Consider the following 24,473-nt stretch of genomic DNA (forward strand, 5'->3'; position numbering starts at 1 on the left):
GTAGACATTAGCCTCCACCCAACCACAGAAACATTTAGACTGCTTGGAACTTCCAGAGGTCCACCTGATTTAATCTCCACTGCCCTCTTTACAACCCACCCTACCAAAACAGGATCAAATATTCATCACAGTAACCAAAGGGAAAAAAATACTCATGTCTGAAAATACTCATATGTGTGGGCATATGAGTATTGGCACAGTATTTCACAGTCATTTCAGACAATTCAACAGAAATATTTTTAAGTTAGTTCAGATGGTTGTTTAATAACCAAGAAAAATGTTTGAGAGTTAAGAGTAATTGAGGAGGACAAAGTTGGTTATTTTCCAAAAACAAACAAACGAAAAAGGTCTTACATTTAGAACAAAATCACTGAATCCTGAGCACCTCAAGTGAGATACAGATTTTCAACCTCCTTTTTCACTATATAATGGAAGCACCAGATGCTTTTAGGAATGAGTTTTTAAACATGTTTTAACTCCATTGTGAGAGAAATGCTATGGGAATGGTAAGAAAATATTTTTAAGGGTTTGGTGAAAAATGCATGCTGCACTCATGCAGCTTGTCTACAAATATGTTTAAAGTTTCAGAATCAAGCCAAAATCAAATATGGACAACCTAAACTGCTAGAGAAAAAACAGAGCTTCTATGTTTCCTCATTGGATCTTTATGTTACCCATATATGCCATTAAAACTGAAGGGCAAAGTTGGAGCTAACTTTAGTCAAGGCAAAACTTGCTGGCCCTTTCCTTCCTACAACTTTCAGCAAGTGGCAAATTAGACAAAATACCAAATTGTCCACCAGTGAAAATCAAAGCAGTGATAGGAAAAGATGCACAACTGGAACACTCAAAGTTCCATACAAACATCCAAAAGAACTTATTTACTATGAGGGCAATAGAGCACTGGAACAAATTGCAAGGAGAGGCAGAGTCTCTTTCTCTGGAGATAATCAAGATCTGCCCAGATGCCTTGCTACTCAACCTACTGAAGGAAACCTGCTTTAGCAGGGGAGTTGGACTCTATATTCTCCAGAGGTTTCTTCCAATCCCTGTAATATTATGAAAGGCTACCTGTTTTTAAAGAGATACTAAGCAAAGGTCTTACAATTTAGCTCACATTAGGATTTCCCACTGAAAAAAAAACAAATTTGAAATACCCTAAAGCTCCTGATAGTTTCATCAGTATTTGCAATAATATACACACCTTTACATATAACTTTCTGAAAAATAAATATGAAGTTATTATAACTTTTATTAATTTTTATTAACAATACTGATATAATAAATGTATGTGTTCTAGCGTACACACCTGATGAAAACAAATTTTGAGTCAGGTACATTTTAAGCAATTTTCTTCATGTTTCAGGAGTGTATTTTAAACTTAATTTACCTTAAAGAGAAGCTAAATTTCTATAACCTATGCAGTCTCTGTTAATGCTTGTTCCTAATCAGGAATCTTAATGAATTTCTCATTCTACTACTAGAATACATGGATGTGCATTTAATTATGAGAGCACTTATTAAACAAAATAGAGTGTAAGTGAACTTCCATTTAACCTTAACACTGCTTGAAAACTGTAGATGTCAGAGATGAATAACAAGTATTCAGAGCTTCAACATGATCTGTTTAGAGCTGAGTCACACTATTAAGAAGAAACACAATGGGAAATCTCTCCAGATTTGAAAAACTATGAAAGTGTGGCCAAATCATTATTTTGCCTTCTCTGAGGCTATCAACCGTTGATTATACAATAGATCAAAATTTAACAGGTTCAGACAATTAAAACGGTCACATTGCAGAGTTTTCTTATCACTTGAGGAAGACCAAATCAAAAGATAAAGTGACCTTGTCCTAAAATACACCATGAAAATAGAAGCCTGAAAATTAAACGTTAATCAAAAGGCTCACTAATAACAGACTAGTACAAAAAATTTAAGCAGATAAGGGTTTTTCTTTGTATATTTTCCTTTTCTTTTGCTTTTTTGTAAGAAATATTATAACATTAAAACTTCAGCAACCAAAAACACACTAAAAAAAAAAAGCAACAAGGAAAAGTACTGTAGACTGTACTGTCTACAATGATTTTGACTTGGTTTACACCCTGTAAATTAATTAACTTTAAACCGCATGAGAACGCAATGTAAAGGTGGTCTTACAAGATACTCCTGGCTTTTCACACACACAAAAAAAAGACATATCCAGTTGTAATTGAACGGAACACAATGGTTACCATCATCATGACTTATTAAAAATCACAAGCAAGTAAGAAAACTTCTTACTAAAGTAAACAAATAATGCTATCAACACTAACACAATGAGTCAGTTGTTAGTTTGTTTTTTTTTTTTCACCCACTTAGAAATGATCTGTATAACTATCATGCCATAAACATCTAAGTTAATATAAACAAACATACACTTACATACTTCCTTCAAATCCTCCCTTTATTACACACCCTTTTCTCTAGATTGGAGAGTTACTGATTTAAAGGATGAGCTGTTCAGTGGATTGAGAACTGGCTGGCTGGTTGTAGCTGTGTGTGTTGTACAGTGGTGTGATCTATGTTGTATGCCAGGATAGAGGCCAGTCACAAATGGTGACCTCCAAGGATCGGTCTTGGGATCAGGCAGAGTGAGGAAGGTAATGTGAGGAAGGTAATTGTCCCCCTCTACTCAGCTCTTATGAGGCCCCATCTGGAATACTGTGTCCAGACCTGGAACCCCCAGCAGAAGAAAGACAGAGAGCTCTTAGACTAGTCCAGAGGAAGACCACGAAGATGATCAGAGGGCTGAAGCACCTCTCCTATGAGGAAAGGTTGAGGGAACTGGGCTTGTTCAGCTAGGAGAAGATAAGGTTTTGGGAAGACCTCATTGTAGCCTTCCAGTACTTCTCAAAGGGAATAGGAGGGGGGTACAACTGTTTACAAGGGTAAATAGTGATAGGACAAAGGAAAATGGTTTTAAACTGAGACATGGGAGGTTTAGGTTGGAAATTAGGAGGAAGCTTTTCACACAGGTAGTAACACACTGAAACAGGCTGTCCAAGGAGGTTGTGGATGCCCCATCCCTACCTAAAGTCATTCAAGGCCAGGCTGGATGTGGCTCTGGTCTGGTGGTTGGTAACCTTGCTCAGGGCCAGGGGGTTGAAACTGCATGATCATTGCGGTCCTTTTCAACCCAGGCCATACTATGATTCTATGACACAGACTCCCAGTCTTCTGCAGTTTGCTGGGTACAAGGAGTGGAGACATAGGAAGGACTGCACTGTGCCAAGGGTACAAAAAAGATGCAGGTTTGCAAACTAAAGAAAAATAAAAATAAAAATAGATGTGTAAGAAATAATGCCCTTTTTTGATCATAAATTTCAACTATCAATCATTTGCTGTTAAGGACTTACCTGTGATATATACAGTCACCTGAAGAACACTGAATGCTACTTGAAAACACTACTAAAACTCTCAGAAATTTAAGATAGCTATTTTTCTTCCCTTAAAATATTTTTGTGCTAACATTTAGTCATCTGTCAATTACCAGACTCACAAGCTATTTGGGTTATAGGAAAAAGTATGTTTTTACAGAAAAAATGTGTGTCTGAAGCCTTCAGTGAGTGTTGTACTGAGGATGTTTATGCTATGCCCTCATCTGTGTTACAAAACTTCTGTTCCTCATATAAACCTTGTGTTAAAGCTTTTAAGAATGCATTATTAACCATGCTTCTTACTTAATCTGTATAAATCCCCTCCTTAATTGCCTCTGAATACAAGACCATTCAGTTTCCCCAAAAACATGGGCTCTCATCCTTTGCCTCCAAAATAATCACAAATGTATGATGGAAAAATTACCTCTGATGATACTTATTGGGTAAAGTATTCTTCTTTTAAAAGCTAGCTTTAAAAATATCAAGTAAAAGCTTTGCATCACACTATGGACAATCTCATTAATATTCAATGAATGTTAATATTAATAGAATAATTCCTGAGGAATAATTCTTTATTGTGAAAATTAGCAATTCAGTTTTGAACTACACGACCTTATTAACTGCCAATATTCAGCATAAATGTTCAAGGAATTACACATGTCTATGAATGACAACATAATATTAAACTTCATGCATAATTTTCCCTTTAAACATTTTGATGATGTATGAGGCTGACTATGAACAACAGTTATTTGTGTGCCTGGTTGCTTCTCTTGAAACCTGATGTCCAGTTGAACTCGGACTAAGAGGAGGAGTTAGAATTTGTGCAATTGGGTCAGTGGTTTGCACTTTACAAAGAGCAACAACTACTTCACTGCTACCACACAGAACACCACAAATCTGAACATGGCACATCCTAATCCAGCCTTCATGAGAAATTTTTTAGGAACTAAAACATGAAGAACTGAAATTCCCTGTGCACTCTAAATAAGTATGACATGAGCAGATGAAGAAAGAAAAAAAAAGGAAAAAAGCTCCTTACTATGCTCAAAATATGTAAAACTGTTCATGCATACATCACTGGTTTCATTCAATGAAAAATGGTAATAAATTATTCAGTGAGCATTTGGGCTCTTTTAAGCAATAAAAAAGAAAAAGCTGAAAACACGGGTAGAGCAGGACCTTAATGGAAATGCTATTTGTGGGATTATACGACCACTTTGGAATTTACCTTTATACACACACACACACACAAAACAAAAAGGAAAACAGCATAAAGAAACAGTTCCATCCAGTGTAAAAAGCATTATTCATGATGAGTCAGAAAAAACCTAAGAGCTGCTAAGATACTATAACACTGTGTTGGCATAGATATTCTGGAGACCTGTGCTGATACTGGTGAAAACAAACAACAAAAATATAGCGAAGAAACATAAGAAGCTGAGCATGAAGGTGAGATATGAGAAATAATCCTCAGAGAGGGAGAAGAAAGATGGACTGATGAGGAAACTGGAGCTTAGGGAGTAGAGAAGATCCCTTTAAAAAAGAAAACAAAACAGGAATAGCCATTGTAGAAGGCAGTACTCTTAAAAAGAAAAAAAAAAAAACAACAAAAAAACTACTAAGAAACACTAGCACAATCTCTTCTGAATAAAGTTTTGTAACAGAAGAATAAAATCACACCCGAGCAGACCAACAAATATTGATGGTTGGCAAAGAAAAATGATTCTTTCATTAGACCACACAGGTTTCAAATGTGAAGGAAGGTGATAAGGAAAAGCAACACTTCTCTCTGTTCAGAATTTAAACATTTGAAGAAAAAAGTCAGGGTTAACTTTTTTTGCAAAATTGTCCTGTACATTTCTGAATCTCACAGGAACTGAACTCTTTTTGTGAGGATAACATCATTTGAACTCTCATCTTAAAAGAAAAATATCCAAACATTTGTACTACTTCCATTACAGTGTATGACGCTTGGTGCTTATCCCAGTTTCACCCACTGAGACTGCTGTACCGCTGAAAGTTCTGAAGAGCAGCTGCCTCACAATCCAACTTCCACTCTCAGTTTAAACTCCAGAAGGAAGCAGGATAGAACTTCTGGCTAATGACAAGTATGATGAATTTTCAAACATTACTACCTGCTATTTCCACTAATTTCCCCTCCCCCCCCTTCAATACCAACAATTTCTAGAAAAAGCATATTGCTGAGGAATGCATGCAGTTTTACAAGAAGCTCTTTTACAGAGTGTTTTATTAGAATTAACTTCTGCTTTCTTCCTCTCTACTTGAGGAAAACTATAGCTCATGAGATCTGATACATTCAGATCTACCAGTGCACCACTAGTTAATGAAGATTTCCATCTTACTCTAAAGAGAAGCACAAAAATTTTGATTGTCAAAGCTATAGTCATCAGATGGGTGCAGTCACTTGTTTTAGAACCTGGATTAGTGGTATGCTTGTTCTTAGTGTTTCTAAATCAAAAACTATGCATTTGATTTTCATTTTGCTTGGAGGAGCACAGTAGCAGGATTTCATTGAACATCCCTGCTATCTCCTAAAAAAAACCAAAACAACCAACCAAACTTAACACAAAATTTGCTACAGCAGTAACTTGGAAATCACTACAGTGAGAACAAAATCATGTCAGTGTACATCAAAAGGCTCAGAAATAAACAGTAAATAGATATAACTGAAAACTAGTATGAAATAGCACCAGAATATTACTATGCATAATTTATTTGAAAAACTATACACAAGTCAACTGTTACTTATTACAGAGATATGAGGGTTTTTCCTCATCTGCATTAGTGAGCAGGAAGATGACATTTTACATATGCAAGATAAGTTTTAACTAAATTTAAACAAACATCTCAGATCATTATCATCCACCAGAAAATTCAACAAATTTCATTCCTTTTGTTCTCATAGTCTACTCTCACTATTTTTTCCACTAAAGACTACCTCACGACAGACAGAAGTTACTCTCACTATATACTTCATAGAAAAAAAAGAATATTAACTCCAGTCTTTTTTTTTTTTTTTCCTTTTTTCGTTTTGTTTTAGGAACAAGTTATCCTATAATCACAAAAGTAATGTTCTGAGGATCAAGTCTATGTATCAAAATCTAAGATATCTGGAAAAGCTCTTCATGCTTTTAAAGTAGTCAGTCTTTTAAATCAGTGTTGTGTAAATATCATCTCCAAAAAGTAAAATAAGATCTGAAAAATTAAAAACAACAACAACAACCAAAACAAATCTTTAATGGGAAGAACTCCCTGAGAACAAAGTAATAATGATGGCAACAAACTGATACAACTTCCCAGTACAGCAACTCCTTTGTAAAACCTTTTACAGAGCTAACTTTTAATCAACTGATGGATTGCATTATTTCTTGGAAAAAACTTGTTTCTTCATTCTGAAACACAGTGGTTGTTTCGAATGAACCAGCACCCTTCTTATCTGCATCTTTTCTGCATTTATAAATATTCCTATACACAGAAAAGTTCATAAGACAATCTTATTTTCACATTTGATAGTCCCTTTGAATTATATCTTGTTTGGTCATTCATTTTATTTCCCTTATACCAAGTTCTCTGTGCATTTGGTTAGGCACAATTATAGTCTCCTCCTTGCATCTCAGGTTCCACACCTCTCAACACCCTCCCCCATAGCATTAACTTTCCAGACTAAAGATTTGAAGAACCCCATCATTTCAATTAGGCTGTTCCCATCTCAGCCTAGTACAGCCACTGTTTTTTTAGACTAATCTATACATCGGTTGCAAGAATAACTGTATTCTCTCCAAAGTTCTTCCTTCCTGTTAGTCTCCATTTCCTGACAAATAATTTATCCAGTGTCAAGTCTACAAATAATTTAATTAGTTATTTTTCTCTGTAAGCAAAATCCCTATTAGAGAATTAAGGAAGGGGTGACCTCACCTAGGAAGCTAAGTGTTGATATCAATCAATCCTGAGACCTAATTACAGACCCATTAAAACTGACACAGAACATACACATGAAAACAACCAAAAAACAGACAGTTTGCATACCGCACATATTTCCTTCCTGGCTTACCCTGTTCTTCCCTCAAGTTAATTATGTGCTATCTATAGATGGTTAGAATATTATCAGAAGAACTAGGACAGTTTCAGCATTTGAAAACAAACCCATTAAAAGTAAACAAAAATATTCCACTGACTGTGAGCCAGATCTGGGTACTGTAATTTTAGAGTATTTGGAAGAAATAAAGTTCTATTCATCTTCAGGCAGTTTTACAGGTTATTTAAAGACTGTGTTCCACTTTGAAAGACAGGTTCAAATACATGCCACTGTAAGAAACATACCAATTATTTTTTCCTTCTGAAGGGACATCATTTCTTAATCCATATTTTGAGAGAGTTAACTACATTATTTTTCTGTTCCGTTAATACTGTGCATAAAGTAAAGCAAAAGAAGTAAAGAGGAAAAACAGCTAGAAAAAAAACTTGCTATACTTGCTTGGAAAAATTCATATTGCAAACCCTCGAAATTGCAGAGGTAAAAGAGCTGTAATATTTTCAGTGATACAAATCCAGTGAAAACTGGTAGCAGACATCTGAACCTGTGTCCTTCTGGATCTGCTATATTTTGAATATTCATATAAACAAAATTAGACATCATGCAAATACAAATAGTAGGGTAGCAGGCAGCAGAATGAATGAATTGTAATCAGACTCCAAGGAATGACATGACCTATCCTCACTGATTAGAGCTCAAACACATGATTTGCATGCAAGAAATAAACCCATCTCTTACTCTGCAGCTGCTTCAAATGGGATGACTCCTGCAGCTGAATCACAACTACAACCCTTGCCCTATTATAGAATACTGAGGCTCTGCTGGCCCCCTCCATCCAGGGTCTGTTGCCATGAGAAGGCCTCAGCAAGACCTGTCCAGCAAACAGGAGCCATCTTGGACTTATCACTGAACATCCCTACTGCCCCAGCATGCAAAGAGGCCTCACAGTTTTGGGCTCCTCACTACAAGAAAGATATTGAGGCCCTGGAACATGTCCAGAGAAGGGCAACAAAATTTGTGAGGGGTCTGGAGCAGAAGTATTATGAAGAGCAGCTCAGGGAGCTGGGTTTGTTTAGCCTGGAGAAGAGGAGGCTTAGGGGAGATCTCATTGCACTTTACAACTTCCTGAGGGGAGGCTGTGATGAGGAGGAGCTTGGCCTCTTTTCCCAGGCAACAAAGAGGACCTGAGGAAATGGCTACAAGTTGTATCAGAAGAGGTTTAGGCTGGGCATATGAAGGAATTTATTTTTTTTTTCCTCAGAGAGTGGTCAGGCACTGGAATAGCCTGTCCAGGGAGTTGGTGGAGTCGCCATCACTGGCAGTGTTCAAGAAGCGCCTGGATTGGATAGGGAGCTAGCAGATATGGTTTAGGGGTTTCCTGTAGGTATGGTGAAGAGAGGATGGTTGGACTCGATGATCATATAGGTCCTTTTCAACCTCATGATTCTATGACTCTATATATTTTTCCCCCTTCTCTTTCCTGCTATTGTAGTCATTTTTGATCTTTTTTGGTTTTGGTACTTATTTAAGCAGAAGTACATTTTTAACTAAAACATGCAAACATGTTACAGTAGTGGCTTGTATTATTTAATAGCCCATGAGAGGTCTGTGTCATTACTTAAAATTCCCATGTGATTTTCAGCCAAGTTAAAAATTAACAAGTCTACAAAGACTCAATGAGAATGTAGACATAACACAGTCTACTCTGAAGAGATGCACATTTGGCAAAAAGAAATAGGATTCAGGTGAGGACAGAAGGAACCAAGCAGAGATTCTGTGAAAGGAAAATGTCTTCAAGAGAAACTCAGCTGTCCTTTGAAACTGGTTATACTATTACAATGCAAAAACTACAGTCAGGAGAAGTTTCAGAAATGTAACCCAGGCATAAATATTTCTTAAATGTAATCAAAATAGTATTTCTGGGCCCCAAAATTTTTGATCATGTGAAGAAAAATATTCACTGTCTGTTCTTAGGTTAACAATCCTGAACAAAGTAATAATTAAACCTAAAACAAAATTAGCATCAATTTGATTCATTAGAGGTACATTTACAAACATAGAATAAAAATTACTGACTTCCAACAATTCTTGCAACGAATGAATGATGTTAGAGAGGCTGGTTTAGACTTGCAGAAAAGCAGTTCAAAAGTGGATAAATTTCCTTAGTATAACTCTCATTATTCAGTCTACCTACTGACAATTTTCTGTTGTTTCCTCTAATTATTTGTACATATTTCTGTTATCAGTTTGATATAATGGAAAGCCTGATAAGTGTTTATTGTACCTATTTAGAACACAGAAATGCATATTGCACACAAAATGAGAAGAGCTAACAGCTTTTTTTCCCTGCAGTGACTATGGCACACAAAAATCTGTAAATGTGAAGTCATAAAGAAGATAGAACCTCTAGATTTCTTAATTTTGTATTTGACTATCTAGTTTTGTATATAGAAAAAGTACCAGATAAAAGAGAAGCAAACTTGTATCTAATTAATTCCCCACACTTTTAAAAAATGTGGAGGAAGGCATATTTTTAAAACTAATTTCAAATTAAGTATTTCACATTTGAAAAAGTGAAAAAGTCAGTGAAAAGTCACTAAAATTCAAAAGCAATATATAGTAAAGAGCAATTTTAAAAATGAACATACCTCAAAGACAGTGTTTTAATTCTTCAGAAGAATTGCTAGCTCAGCTGTGTTTTTGTCATCTTGCCTTGAATTTGTTGTGTAACCTAGGAAAAATAAATCTCAGCTTACTTTCAAACTGAGAGCATAAGGCTAGACCCAAGAAAGGAAAAAAGTTAATAGCATTGCTGTTAATTCCTCTGTAATCCTACCTCATTATCTTAAGCAAATAAATCTCAGAAAGGGGATGCCTTATTAAAGGCGAATTAGAAAACTGAATGTCATCTGGGCAGGGAGACATTTTATTAAAATGCAGTCTACGAGGAAACTCATAAATAGAGCACTATAGAAAAAAATGCTCCTATCAGGCAACCTTCATAGTAGATCTTCAATAAATGTGTGTGTGTGTGTAACTATGATTCCACATATTCCTGAAATAAAACATGTCAACATCATTTACCACTAACTTTCCAGCGTGTAAAGAAATGTACTCAATTCAAATTCTACTGAAATAACTTTATAAAGATATGTGAATCATAGGAAGAGTGGATTTTGAATTTTCAAGCCTCTTACTGCACATACCACCATGTGTGACACACCAAGGAAAACAACAAAAGATGTTTTATTTTGTTAAATAAATTACCTTCAATTCAAGAGGTCCAGCCTCTAGGTACTTCTTTACATTCCTTATACATTTTTAGAATTTTACTCAAAGGGTACAAGGAGTGGAAAAAGTAGTGTGTGCTGTAAGGGAAAATCTAACATGCTGCTAACAGGTTTGTCACTTGTAAGCATAATTTCTCAATACCTTAGTTAAAGAAAAAAAATGGATAACATAGGCTATCACATCTAAAAAGTCCAAAATGAAGTGTTAGAAGATGTTTTTAAAATTGAGAATCGACCACTTTTTAAGGTTAACTTAAAGGAAACGTAACAGACAAGTGTAGAAACCAATTGCCCTTTTTATTTTTAGCTTCAATGATACTGAACTTCCCTGCTTCATTATATAAAGCTATTTGTAACTTTTGCTAGGGAATACTTACTTCTAATTGCCTTGAACATCTGTATCAATGGAATGGAATTATTTTAACAGAAAACAACACCGAAAACAACTTGCTGGAAGGGCATGCAACAATAACATAATCATATAAACCCACCTCTCGAAGATGACAGTTACAGAGGCTTCACATGATGTAGAAATATCTCATGAAGATAGTATAAAACAAAAGCAATAAAAGGTAGACAAAGCTAAAAGAGAAATTAGAAAAAAAAACAACAAAAAACCACAAAACTAAAAGGAGTTGATTGGAGCTTCATTTCATACTCAAAAGCCAGCAATGACATACCAAATCAGAAAGCAGTCAGCAAACTCATTTTCTAACAACACCTAGTCCTAAAGTCTTCAGTTCATTATTTCTCTGTAAGGGGAAAGAGTATGAAATCTCTCACATGCAAGTCCAGACACACAAAAGCACATGCTATGCAAAAGGAAAACAGCATCCAGCATTTAAAAGACACTGCATGAGTATCAAGTAAGACTAAGAACTAGGAGGCTGTGTTTCAAATTCAGTAAATTAAACAAACCACAGACCTAATGTTAAGGTCAAATATTTATTTATAACAGAAAACATAATGTCCAAGTGTCCTTAGAGAGTATTATTGTTTCAAATAATAGTAAAATGGAGCCTCATAAAATATGAGAGATTGTCAGGTAATATTTTTTCTAGATTTTTGAGGCTCAAGCTCAACTAAAGCTTCTCTTCATCCAATAGATATTCAAACCTGCGTGCTATCAACTTTTCATGGCCTATTGAAAATATGATAATTGAGTAATAGCAGTAAAGATTTAGCTCAAATTGTGTATTTTAATAAATGTTTAGCTGTGAAGTCTCAACAAAGTTTCCCTTTTTTCACAGTTTATTCTTTAGATACAAATAGCAGTTTTTCTCCATTAAACAACATTTAAAAGTTGACTGTAGCTTCTCACACAAGTTCTTTTAACTTTGTATTGCTTGATTAAATAAAGTACTTAAGTACTCGGTTTTCTCAGAAACTTGAGAAAACATCTGATTCTTTCAGTAAGCCAGTTCTGGGCTTTTCTTCTCTTACTGTGTTTAAGATCCACAATGCCAATACAATATGTATCTATGTTTGTCAAATATGTTGCTAAATGACTATATCTTCTTAATTATTTGAATGAGAAAAAGAAACTACAACATTAACCTACAATTTAGTCTAAAACAATTTAGTCTAGTCTCTCTAGACATCTGAAGAATCATGTCTCACTAGGAAAGCTTTACTCTAGCAAACAAACAAATCCTTCTCATTTTGTTCAACTGTTTAACTCCTGTAGAGTAAAAATGCTTACAGAGTTGTATAGAATTACTAATAAATTTATACCCTGTTATTCAGATGACTTGAATTTTAATTGTTATCTGGAGCCCTACCTTCTTCAAGGAAAATTCCTCCCACAAATCCCTTACTAATTAAAATGATCTTTAAAACAACCACAACAACTAACAGACAGCTTATTCATGAAGCTTAGGACTGGGCAAACTCTGCTGAATTATAACACACAGATGCAGAAGTTCAATTCTTATTTTTTTTTTATTTTTTTTTTTACCATTATTTTTCCTTTGTGTTTCTTATGTAGACAGGTTTCTCTACATGAATTGACATTAATGCTTTCCATGTGTTTTAGATGATGTCTGAGTGCAAAAATAATGAAAAATATTAAAACTTTTCTCAGATAAAAACTGCCACATTTTAAAGTAGACTTCACTAATTTACTTGACAATAGCAAAAACCACTGACACAGTTAAACCTAGGAACACCATTCTTACAGTACTAGATCTAGAAAATGAGTGACTGAACTGCAGCACTACTTTCTACCTCTCATTTACTTGAAGTTAAAATAACTTAAAAATATGGACTATAGGTGATTTATGTTATTCACATAGTGACATTTACTATTTTGGAGAAATCCTACTTGTCTACCATTTAATCTTTACAAGGCATTAACAAGAACATGGAACTCTAGTGACACATATCTGCCATTATTTCTGCTTCTTGTCTAAAAAGTGATTCAGCATTCAGGATTTCAGCTCTACCTATTACAGCATCCTTAAACATTTATCGGCCTTCACTTCTGGTGTGAAGAAAAAAAATAAATAAATTGAAGAAATGCTTCTGTGCCACCTAATATAGAATTTCTACTTATTTCTGCAGAAGTATCCTTAAGGGACTTTTTCCTAATATATCTGTTTCTGGAAACACTAGAAAAGTTTATAGAAAGTTCTACTTTTTGGAGTATTAACGACTCCATTACACCAGTAAGTATTAAATATGCAAAGTTACAAACAAAAAGTTCACGAACACAAGTGCCACCAAATCACAAGGGTGCATGCATGCTTCAAAAGGCATACACAAGGTTCTCAGAAAACACAATTAAAAAGAAAAGCCATCTGAAAAACCAAGAAGACCAGTAGAGTACAAAACATTTTGAACCAAGACAAAGCTACTGAAGAGATAAAAATTATTTATACTGTATAGACACACATACTCTAGAAACCACACTTTCATTATACTTAATCAATAAACAGCTGAATGCTTCTACACAGGATGCTTTTGTCATCCAAAACTAGGTCTGCAACAGTACAGTTATTTTGCCATCAAGTATGTAGTCTTTATAGAGATCAGAAATAGCAAATATAGCTACCTTAAACCACTTTAGGATCACCTACTAAAGACACATGTCACAAACTGGTAATATTTAAAAAAAAAAAAAAAAGCAAACAAACAAAAATTACTTAAGCATTTCAGAGAATCAAGACTCACTAAATACTCCAAAGGAAGTCACTCTCCACATAGAGAGCACCTTAGCAGCCACCAGCCCTTAAATAAGGTTAGGGAAGTGTGGAGCCAGGCTTTCAGTCAAAAGGGTGAATTGCTTCCACCTGTGCTCCCAGGGGTCAGGCTGTGTCTTAACGGTTCCCATACAGCCTTATTTTCTTCAAATTTCTTTCTTATCTTGTTGGTTTTTTTGTTTGTTATTCCTTATTGTGGAGTAAAATAAGATCTGAACTAGTGGATCTGCAGGCAGTCTTCCTTGAATAATGTGCTTTCTCACTGAAGGAAGAAAAAACCTAATCCGTGTTTTTTACCCAAATTTGGGCTACAGTTCTGCCTCTACTACTACTACTCCTACTTGTGAAGAGAGGAACTGTATTGATTTTCTTCTCTTGCAGTCTTTTGGCTAAACAAAAGTAGACTTAGATTAAAAGTTAGGGGGGAATTTCTTTACTCAGAGGGTGGTTGATGCACTGGGAGAAGTTGCACAACCTGATAAATTGGGCGGCAACTCTGCCACAGAAAGGAGCTGGAGCTGTATGGTCCTTAAGGTCTCTTCCAGGTCAAACCATTTTATGATTTTCTGATTCTTTCTTCCTACTTTATACAGGTTATACTAAGATATAAGTAATAAGATTTCAATTAGTTCATACATATGTCAGCCAAAATTTAGGATATCCTTATCCATGTACATGAATCTAACCCATGCAGAGGCTCAAATTCATATCCAAAGGTATAAAACAAACAAAAAAAAAGAATGGTTTTAGAAATTTGCATTGAAGTGCTTAATACAATGTCACTGTTTATGGATGAAGTCTAATCATTAAATCAAAACTAAGATATCACAACTTCTACAGACATCTCTATTTCACATTATGCAACATATAAATTCCATATGATTTCAAGAATCAAATGAAGTACCCTGTTCCATTATCATTTAAATGCCTGCTGCTGCCTGGGGAGGGCGGCGGGGATTCCACCTGTGTGAAATGTGTGCTGTCTTCCTGGGGCCCTGGTCGGGGATATAAGTGGGAAACTCCTTATGTTGTTTAGGCCCACTGATTACTTTCCACTACTTATAGTTCAGGCAGGTAGTGATGAAATTGTTCAGAGAAGCCTGAGAACTATGAAAAGAGATTTCAGGGGTTTAGGGCGTTTACTTGAAGGAGCAGGAGCTCAAGTGATTATTTGTTCTATACCTTCAGGGGAAGTGAGGGACATGGAGCAGGCCTGGAAAGTACAAGCAATGAATAAATGGTTCTTTGACCATGAGGCAGTTTACTTGGTAACTCAGGAGACAGGTATACCCTCCTTTGGGTAAGGAACTGGCTAGAGGGCTATGCCCAGCAGGTAGTGGTTAATGGAGTTAAGTCCAGCTGGCAACCCATTACAAGCGGTGTCCCCCAGGGGTCTCTACTGGGGCTGATCTTGTTTAATATCTTTATCGATGACTTAGATGAGGGGATTGAGTGTACCCTCAGTAAGTTTCCAGATGACACCAAGTTGGGAAGTGGTGTCCATCTGCCTGAGGGTAGGGAAGCCCTCCAGAGGGATCTGGATCAACTGGATTGCTGGGCTGAGGTTAATAGGATTCAGCAAGGCCAAGTGCTGGGTCCTGCACTTTGTCCAGAATAACCCCTTACAGCACTATAGGCCTGTGGTTGAGTGGCTGGATGACTGTGAAGAGGAAAGGGACCTGGGGGTGTTGGTCGATGCTCAGCTGAACATGAGCCAACAGTGTGCTCAGGTGGCCAAGAGGGCCAATAGCATCCTGGCCTGTATTAGAAATAGTGTGACCAGCAGGAGCAGAGAGATAATCATCCCTCTGTACTCAGCTCTGGTGAGGCCACATCTCGAGTACTGTGTTCAGTTTTGGGCTCATCACTATAAGAAAGACATTGAGGCCCTGTAATATGTCCAGAGAAGGGCAGTGAAACTGGTGAGGGTTCTGGAGCACAAGTCTTTGAGGAGTCGCTGAGGGAGCTGGGATTGTTTAGTCTGGAGAAGGGAAGGTTCAGGGGAGACCTCATCACACTCTACAACTTCCTGAAGGGAGGTTGTGATGAGGAGGGGCTTGGTCTCTTCTCCCAGGCAACAAACAGGACCCAAGGAAATGTCTGCAAGTTGTACCAGAAGAGGTTTAGATTAGACATAAGAAAGAACTTCTTCTCTCAGTCACTGGAATGGCTGCCCAGGGAGGTGGTGGAGTCACTGTCCCTGGCAGAGTTTAAGAGTTGTCTGGATGAGGAGCTGTGAGATATGCTTTAGTGGCGTGTGGTACCATTGGTAATGGGAGGATGGTTGGACTAGATGATCTTGTAGGTCCTTTCCAACCTTTTGATTCTATGATTCTGAATTCAGTATATCTTGCTTTAAACAAATGTGCATTTCCTGACACAAACTGTTTTTAGAACTCCAAAAAGTTTAAGCATGACATACTCAATTCAGACATCAAAAGTCTGTCTGCAGTGCCTTTTTAATTTCTATTATCAAAAGACTGAATTAAAAGTTAGCACCATGGGAAGATAAGTCTTATTAAAGAACGAATATTCAAGGAAGAAGAATGATGTTTGGTTAAGCAGAAATAGAATAAAATAGAAAGCCAAGGAACAAACTTTAGATTCACAATAGAAAAATCAGTTTTTCTTCCAAGATTCAAGTGAAAACAAACACTGGTATGAGCTTATTTTCCTCTCAAACAATCAAGAGTGATTTTTGAAAGCTCCCCTTATGCATATAGAAGTAAAGGATTTACTTTCTGGTAGGCCTATTGAAGCCTGATCATTACTTAAAGGAGAGTCATCCCAAGATAAAAAACCCCAAACCAAATAATATTTATAAGCTGCCACTTAGAAGTTCATGGAAAGCCCCAGAGCACATTCGAAAAAGCACACTGATATACAATCTTTTCTTCATAGAGTATAATTGTGTTTCAGTCTGATTACAACACAAGTTTTCCATTTTGCAAAATACTGACTCTCCGTTGAAAGCAATCCGTGACTTCAGGATGTGGACAGCTTTTGAAGTGAGTGAATGTTTTGAATGTACAGTGCAGACTATAGCCATCTGCATTTCAGGAGACCAAATCTGTCTGCTACTATGGGTTAAGAGGAAAAAGGATGAGATGGGACTACAATAATGCTTGCAAAACACTAGGGAAATTCTTTGTTTTCATTGAGCATCTGAGCTTTAGCTACAGCCACAGTGTTTTAGACCTGAAAATAGACCAAGTAAAAAATACAAGTGAATATACTGGTTTGTCAATTATTTCATATTTGTACATTACCTTGGACCATTTTGAGATAAGAACAAATCAATAATTTGCTAAAATATTTATCACTGTACAATCTGGGCAGTTTAGTAAGCAAATGTTGCTTCCTACCTATCTAGTGTGAATAGCAACATTTATTTTCTTGCCAGTTTTCCCTTTCTTGAGCTTTGTGGTGACCTTGAACTGGCTCATGACTGACTAAGATTATTTCTGGGGCCTGAGTGAAAGCAACAGCAGAAATGTGTGCCTAGGGAAAGGACAGTCATAAAATCATAGAATTGTTTGAGTTGAAAGAAACCTTAAAAGGTCATCTAGTCCAACTCCCTTGCAATGAACAGAGATACCTACAGCTAGATCAGGTTGATTAGAGCTTCATCCAGCCTGATCTTGAAAGCCTCTAGGGATGGGGCAACTACTATGTCTCTGGGCAAACTGTTTCAGTGCCTCACTAGTCTTTATTGTAAAAAAACTAATTCCTTATAACCAGATTAAATCTCTGCTCCTTTATTTTGAAGTAACTTTGCCTTGTCCTATCACAACAGACTCTGCTGAAGAGTCTGTGCCCTTCCTTCTTATAGCCCTTTTTAAACTCACTGTTACTAGATGCTATTTTAATAATGAATTCCTCTTCACTACTTTAAGACAGTATTAGAATTCATTCTAAATACAGACATGTAAGGTCTTATTTCCTCACTATCGAGTTACTTTAAAGTGAAAATGCTATGTTTGGATTCAAAATAAGAATAGCATAACATCTGAACTGTATGAAAGTTTAAATTGGAGACACAGTAAATTCTTGTCTGTAGAAATAATTGAGCACCAAGAATAATCAAAGAAGATTAGAAATTTGTCTATCATATTTTGTCTATAATTCAAGGCTGAAATGAAATCACAGGAAGCCACAAGTATAATGAAAACAGGATTTCATGCCTTTTATCACTGCCATTCCAACGGCCTCCATTCGCAGCCACTCAGCTAGTTTTTGATCTTCCACATTGACTGCTCATCCAGCTAATGCTGTGTTAGCTTCTCTACATGAGATAGTGTCAAAGGCCTTACTGAAGTCTAGGTAAACAATATCCACTTCTTTCTCCTTTTACCAAGAAGTTATTTAATCATAAGAGATTATAAAGTCAGTCAAAAATCTTGGGCTCTTCATCAGAGCCCAAGATTTATCCTTGTCTAGGATATTTAAGTATTGTCAGGCCCACATTTTCCTTAGCCTTCCCTTTTTGACACCTATCTTGTTATAGAAATTCTCCTTGTTTCATTTGACAACCCTGGCCAAACTCAGTTGGCTTTCCTAACAGTGACTTTGCAGGATCCAACAGTGTCTTTGAATTCCTTCCAGCTCAGATCATCTGTACATTTTCTTCTTGTGTTTGAGTTTTGCCAGTAGCTTCTTATCCATCCAAACAGACCTTCTGGTATTCTTCTTGGTCAGCTGGATGGAAAGACAGCAACAAAATATCTAACTCCAAGTACCTATCAGATGATTTTCTTGTGTAGCGTGCTCCATGGGAGACATTCACTAATCTTTGCATACAGAGCGTATGTTTAATAATATCTAAGCAGTTTCCACATTAGAAGGTAACTTACATGAAATGTAAATAGGCAGAAGGTTTTACACTGATACACTGTTCTCTTTTTATTCTAAACTCACTGGAAAAATCAGTACAGCACAGAGGAAATACACGGAAGCTGTGAAATGCATTACCAACCTCCAAAGGCCTTTGTTAGGGCATTTTTGCAAGTCATTAATTTCTAAGTAATTTTTAAAATAAGTGAATAAATAAACCCGAGGAGTAATATAGTTCTGCTGGAATTTAACCCATTGATCTGAAAACAAACAAACAGAACAAAAACCATCTATGTTAACACCATTTCACCCAAACAACTAAAATGTTTCACATAACACATGGAAGTAAAGAACTTCTATTACTAATTTACCATCGCATAAGTGTCCAACTTATTGCTTTTCAGACTGTAGGTAGTTAGTCCAATTCCCTGTAAAGCAAGGCTTTACGTACACTTAAGAAGTACTTAAACTAAAGCAGCTGATTTAGTGCTGCTGTCTGGATCATTAGTGTGCTAGCAGGGGACTCCCAAATCACTAGTTTAAGAACTGCTAGTCAGTTGTTATGGAATTTTTCAAAGTGCTGCACCAGCATTCAAGGAACCTCAACACATCAAAAATGTAACTGTTCTGTACCTTGATAGTTACACTTCTCAATTATTGTGACATTTTGCACAAATTTTGAAGAAGTATGAGCACTGCCCAACATGATGAAGAAATAAGACATCAAGCCTTCAGTATACATTAAGTACTGTAATTGCAACAATTGCAGTTATCCAGACTGTTTTGTTATGGGCCGATTATGTGACAGTTCCTGAGAGATACACATCACTGCAGTAAAGTAATGAATTATCACCTCAATCAGACTACTGAATTTGTTTTGTAAAGAACTGAAAATACCTACAAGAAGGGAACAGATAGCAGCTAGTGACTGTCTTCTTAGAGACAGAATTATTTTCCATTTTAAGATTTTCTTTATTGCTACCCATGTAAAATCACATAAAAATATAAGTAAGTCAAGCAAGCTGTTGTCTGTGTGAACAGATCCACACATATTCTGCATCACATATTCCCACATGTAGCACTGCAGTAATTCTGAATGAAAGCGTTGTGTTCTTTGCATGACAGAAAAAAAAAAAAAAGAAACAAAAAACCAAAAAAAAACCTTACTAATTTAGGCAGATAGAGTTTTAGCAATGAATTCTACTAAAAATACTATATGAGAAGGGAAGTATTAAGTACTTGGGGAAAAGAAAAAAGAAAAAAAAAGAAACAAGAAAACAAGAAAACAATCAAGAATAGTCATCATTACCACCCCCTACTGCACTCGACAGATCCTCTTCCCTGTATCCAGCGCCTAGACTCTAATCTGGGACTCTATTCCTGCTTCTCAGCAGGTTTCTGGGAAAGAGAAATTCTCCTCCTTTTTCCTTCCTCTCATTTTTATTTTTTCCTGAAGTGTATTTTGTTGTTAGACCTGATATGTCATCGACTACAGGCTTAGGTAATAAATGCTTCTGTTAGTTAACACACCTCAATGTGCTTTGCTCAACAAAGCAGTAAAAAAAAAAAAAGCCCAAAAATATTACTTTGCTTAGCTTTGGATATTTCAATTCAACACAAGAGTGGTAGGCAGGCTTCACTGCTCCCCACTAAAATAGTAATAATAATAGTAAAGAAATAAAGGCAGGGTATGACAAGATTTTCTTGTGTGCAGAAAACTCATTTTCTCTGCTGGGATGCATAGAATATGTAGGTTGTTAACAAATACTATTTCACTTCATGTCAGACCTTTTTATTATCAGTATTTATAGAAAAGCTGCACATGTACACTTTGGCAGGTGTTCATGAAAAAAAGGAATTGTATTTTAAATGGGTATTTAAATATTTGGGATGAGTACCTTACACATTCTCTAACTAGTTCCAAATTGATCTGCCACTGCTGATGTTTAAAATTCTCCAAAATACCTTTACGCACTCTGGATATTGGTCATATTTCCTCTAGGGCTTCAGAAGAAATAATATTTGTTTTTTGTTTCCATTAGAAGGTTGTATTGCCTTATGAAGCTGCTGCTTAAGGAAGTTGTTCTTTTGGTTTTCACAAACAGAGTAATGGGGAACTATATAGCAATATGAAGTAATTACGATATGAAGGGGAGAGAGACTGTTTATCATCCTTAAGAGAGAAAAAAATAGTGAGGAACTCTCTCCCCCCAAAAATCTGAAATGCAAATTTTCCAGAATTTTATAAATCTGAAAAAAAGATATGAAGCCTCATTAAAATGTTTTGCAACTGTTAGAAAAACAAGAAAGTCTAAATTCATTATAACTTTACTAATAATTTAAATATTTTAGACTGCACTACAGCAACTCTTGCTTGAGTGTTCATGGTGCCATTCATATTCTCCGTACAACAAAGATGACTGCAGCTGACTTATCTAAGTATTCCTATTGGTACTGAAGCAACACAAAAGTTCCGTACCGGTCTTAATGGAAAATAACTTAAACTTATCAAATTCTTCTAATGAGTTGTATTCTCAGCATTGTAGAACTACATTTTGTAGTGTTTATTTAGTAAATTGCTTTTTAAATATAATCATATTATGTACCTGAATTAGCTCATAAAATTATTAACATTAACACATTCAAATTATTTTGACAATAGAACCTGATAGGGGTTAAAGTTTACTTTATAATATAGACTGAAAGTGTGTGCACCTTAAGAGATTGTGGGTGGATGAAACTGCCCACTCTTAAAATATCTATATCACATATAGACTCTCTTTAGGGTCATAAGGGGGAAACAGACAATTTCACAGTGCAACCTATTTTATCCTAACCTAGACATCTGTGACAAGTCAGACCAAACAACTATTTCCAAAAAGGATAAAAATATGACCAAACTTACCCGGAAAATATATATGTATTCTTAGGGTAAATATCATGTCATTCAAGATCTGAAGGCCTTTCTAACATTTGATGTATGAGTTCTAGATTCTGGGTTGAATCTCTGCCTTCTGTTCAGGACAGAAGCTACAGAACCTAAAGTCCAATTCCTGGTATTCTTTGTTGCCTCACAAAACCTTAAAAGTTTCCATCACTGAACAGCAAAGAATCATTCTCTCACATGTGCTTTACTCCAGCTGAAGCCAGTCTTGGAAGCCAAACCACATGTAGACAACTTCCTCCACTGGTATCACACACTCTGCCTTTAAATAGCATGAATTCCTATAAGTTTTCACAAACATCAATTTGGTATCCTATCCCACAAGCCATCTGCCTCTTTTTTTTTTTTTTTTTTTCTTTTGGTCATATTTGAAGGTATACTTAAGACCATTCAAACTATATCTTTTTATTAAAGATTTCCATGAATGTGTAGAAGATGCTCCAGAAGAAAAAGTAGCTTATCTATCAGCCAGCTAGTTTTAGATGGCATTATAAATCTGCTACAATTCTATAGGCCTGGTTTCTTCATAAATGACTTGGCCTACCCAATGAAAGTACACTGGGTTATTGATAACTGTATATTATCAGTAAATAAAAAAATAGATAAAAATAAATGAGTAAAACTAAAAGCATGCCATACAAATTTGAAAATGTTCAAATTATTCTTCCTACTGCTATGTTTGTCACAATGACATCAGTTCCTCAACATCCTTATCTCACCCCTGCTAAACAAAATATTGCACAGGACGCACTAGCAGCTATTTGCATACTGCAAGATTGGTTAGAACAAAAAGGATGACTGGCTGATTAGCTGCCATAAGCAGCAGGTGGAACGCTCAAGTCCCATCCTGTCTGTCTTCCCCTCAAGGAAACACTTATGTAGTTCACAATTTTCAAGTGGTTAACCAATTTGTACTCCAGTAATGTACAAACATAATACCCTTTTAGCCTTTTTCCTTCCTTTTGCCTTTGGTAGAAAATGGCAAACCTATTCAGACATCAGAAAGGACTGACAGACAGAGATAGGAAGCCTCATGAAACCACATATTAAAGGTACAGCAAACCTGACCATACAGATTAAGAATTTATATATGTATACATATTAAAAGCAAGTTCTTATAAATTAAATTGTAAGATAATATATAGTGATGGACTGTAATTATGCAGATTTTGTTCTACTTCTCTGTAAAGACAGTCTTGATCAGCTGTGCTCAGTACAGCACTGTGAATGAAAACTAGCTTCAAACTTGTTGTTAGCACTATGCTTTCTATTTGTGTAAGGCTTTTTGCTTAAAGAAGCTGTATGTTGTGTTAATACCATTTTAGCACACTTGAAAACAGGTTGCAGATTCAAGGACTATGACTGTATTGGCATGACTGTGGGATTATAACTGCAAAATATAAGGACTAAATGTAATATGTAGTCCATCAATTTTTGCAGAAAACTAACAGTTGCATGAAAAAAATAATCACCTTCTTTCTCTTAGATTTTCACCAGTCACTTATTTACATTAAATGCCACATGTATAACAAACCAAAACAACATCCTATGTAATAGAATCAAAGATAAAACAACAATTCTAAATTTCTCTTTATTTTTTCTATTTTGAAAATTATCATGATTATTCCTGCCAATTCTGGAGTGAAAAGTTTTTTGGTTTTTTTTTTTCTTCTCATCCATCACCATCTGTGGCTGATTTTTTTTTTTTTTTTAAACATCATATAGACTTTCAAAAACAAACAAACAAACAAACAAAAAACAAACAAAAAACCAAACAAACGAGTTCTTTTTTTTTATATATATATCCAGTTCAAATAATGTGACTGGAATGTTGTGGAATAACGTTCTTTTTTTTTTTTTTTTTTTCATTCAAAGCACATTGTGAGAAAAATGTATTCGCTAGAAACTGGAAACAAAATATGGAATGGTCTTTGAATGCTGTATGTGTAATTGTCTTTGTTTAAACCAGTATTAAGAGCAGTCTTGAGAGACTGCAGCTATACTTGGCTTTTATTATACTCGGTATAATTCAAGAAAGAAATTTTTTATTGACTTCTCTAGCAGCATAGATATCAAATGTAAAACTGGAGTTGTACATTTGAATTTTTCTTTAAAAAATGATGAAAACAATATTACTATATATATTATTGATACTGCTGTATGACTATTACTATTACTATTCTGGTAATAAAAATTTTCAAGATCATTAATATCAGACCTTCACTTTGAAGAATAAGACAAACTAAAGTGCTGATAGAGCAGAAGCTAGAACGGAGTTAAAACTGAGTTCTCGAAATAAAATTCTTAATGAATGAAAAAAGTGGGAATGAAACATTTACAGATGTAAAAATCTATTTTTGAGACATATTAGGAAGTACACCAAAACCCTTTTCCTTCTGCATTAAAATAATAATTTTAAAAGCTCACCACTTCTGAGATAAATACAGATCATTTACAAAATTGAAGTATCTGTTAGTTAATTACCATTTTCAGTTGTAAAATGTGTACAAAGAACTTCTCAATAAATAGTTATTTTAAAGGAGGCAAAACAGTTATGAAGATACACATATTTTTCCATAAAGACATCATCTTATTAATAACAAATATTGAACACTAATCTTCATAACCACTAAATATCCAGTTTATTTCAGAAACTACTAAGTTCTATGAGGCATCATTTATATGGGAAGGCAGCATTCCTAGCCTGGGAAAAACGAGGGCAGCTGTACATTT

The 24,473-nt window shown here is 35.5% G+C and overlaps 1 protein-coding gene across 5 annotated transcripts in view; it reads right to left on the reverse strand.

Annotated features, from left to right (window-relative positions):
• The window catches only part of CDH18 (cadherin 18), a 450,693-nt gene that overhangs the window by 278,637 nt on the left and 147,583 nt on the right, over positions 1-24,473 (reverse strand). For 4 of the 5 annotated variants that reach the window (XM_032442473.1, XM_015854439.2, XM_032442475.1 and 1 more), the window contains exon 2: positions 10,122-10,204. The exons of the other annotated variant lie outside the window; for it this stretch is intronic. The gene's annotated coding sequence lies outside the window, so the exon portion shown is untranslated. The remainder of the gene's footprint in view (positions 1-10,121; positions 10,205-24,473) is intronic. 5 annotated transcript variants of the gene reach the window in all.

The sequence above is a fragment of the Coturnix japonica genome, chromosome 2, assembly GCF_001577835.2.
Source record: "Coturnix japonica isolate 7356 chromosome 2, Coturnix japonica 2.1, whole genome shotgun sequence".
NCBI lineage: Eukaryota > Metazoa > Chordata > Aves > Galliformes > Phasianidae > Coturnix > Coturnix japonica.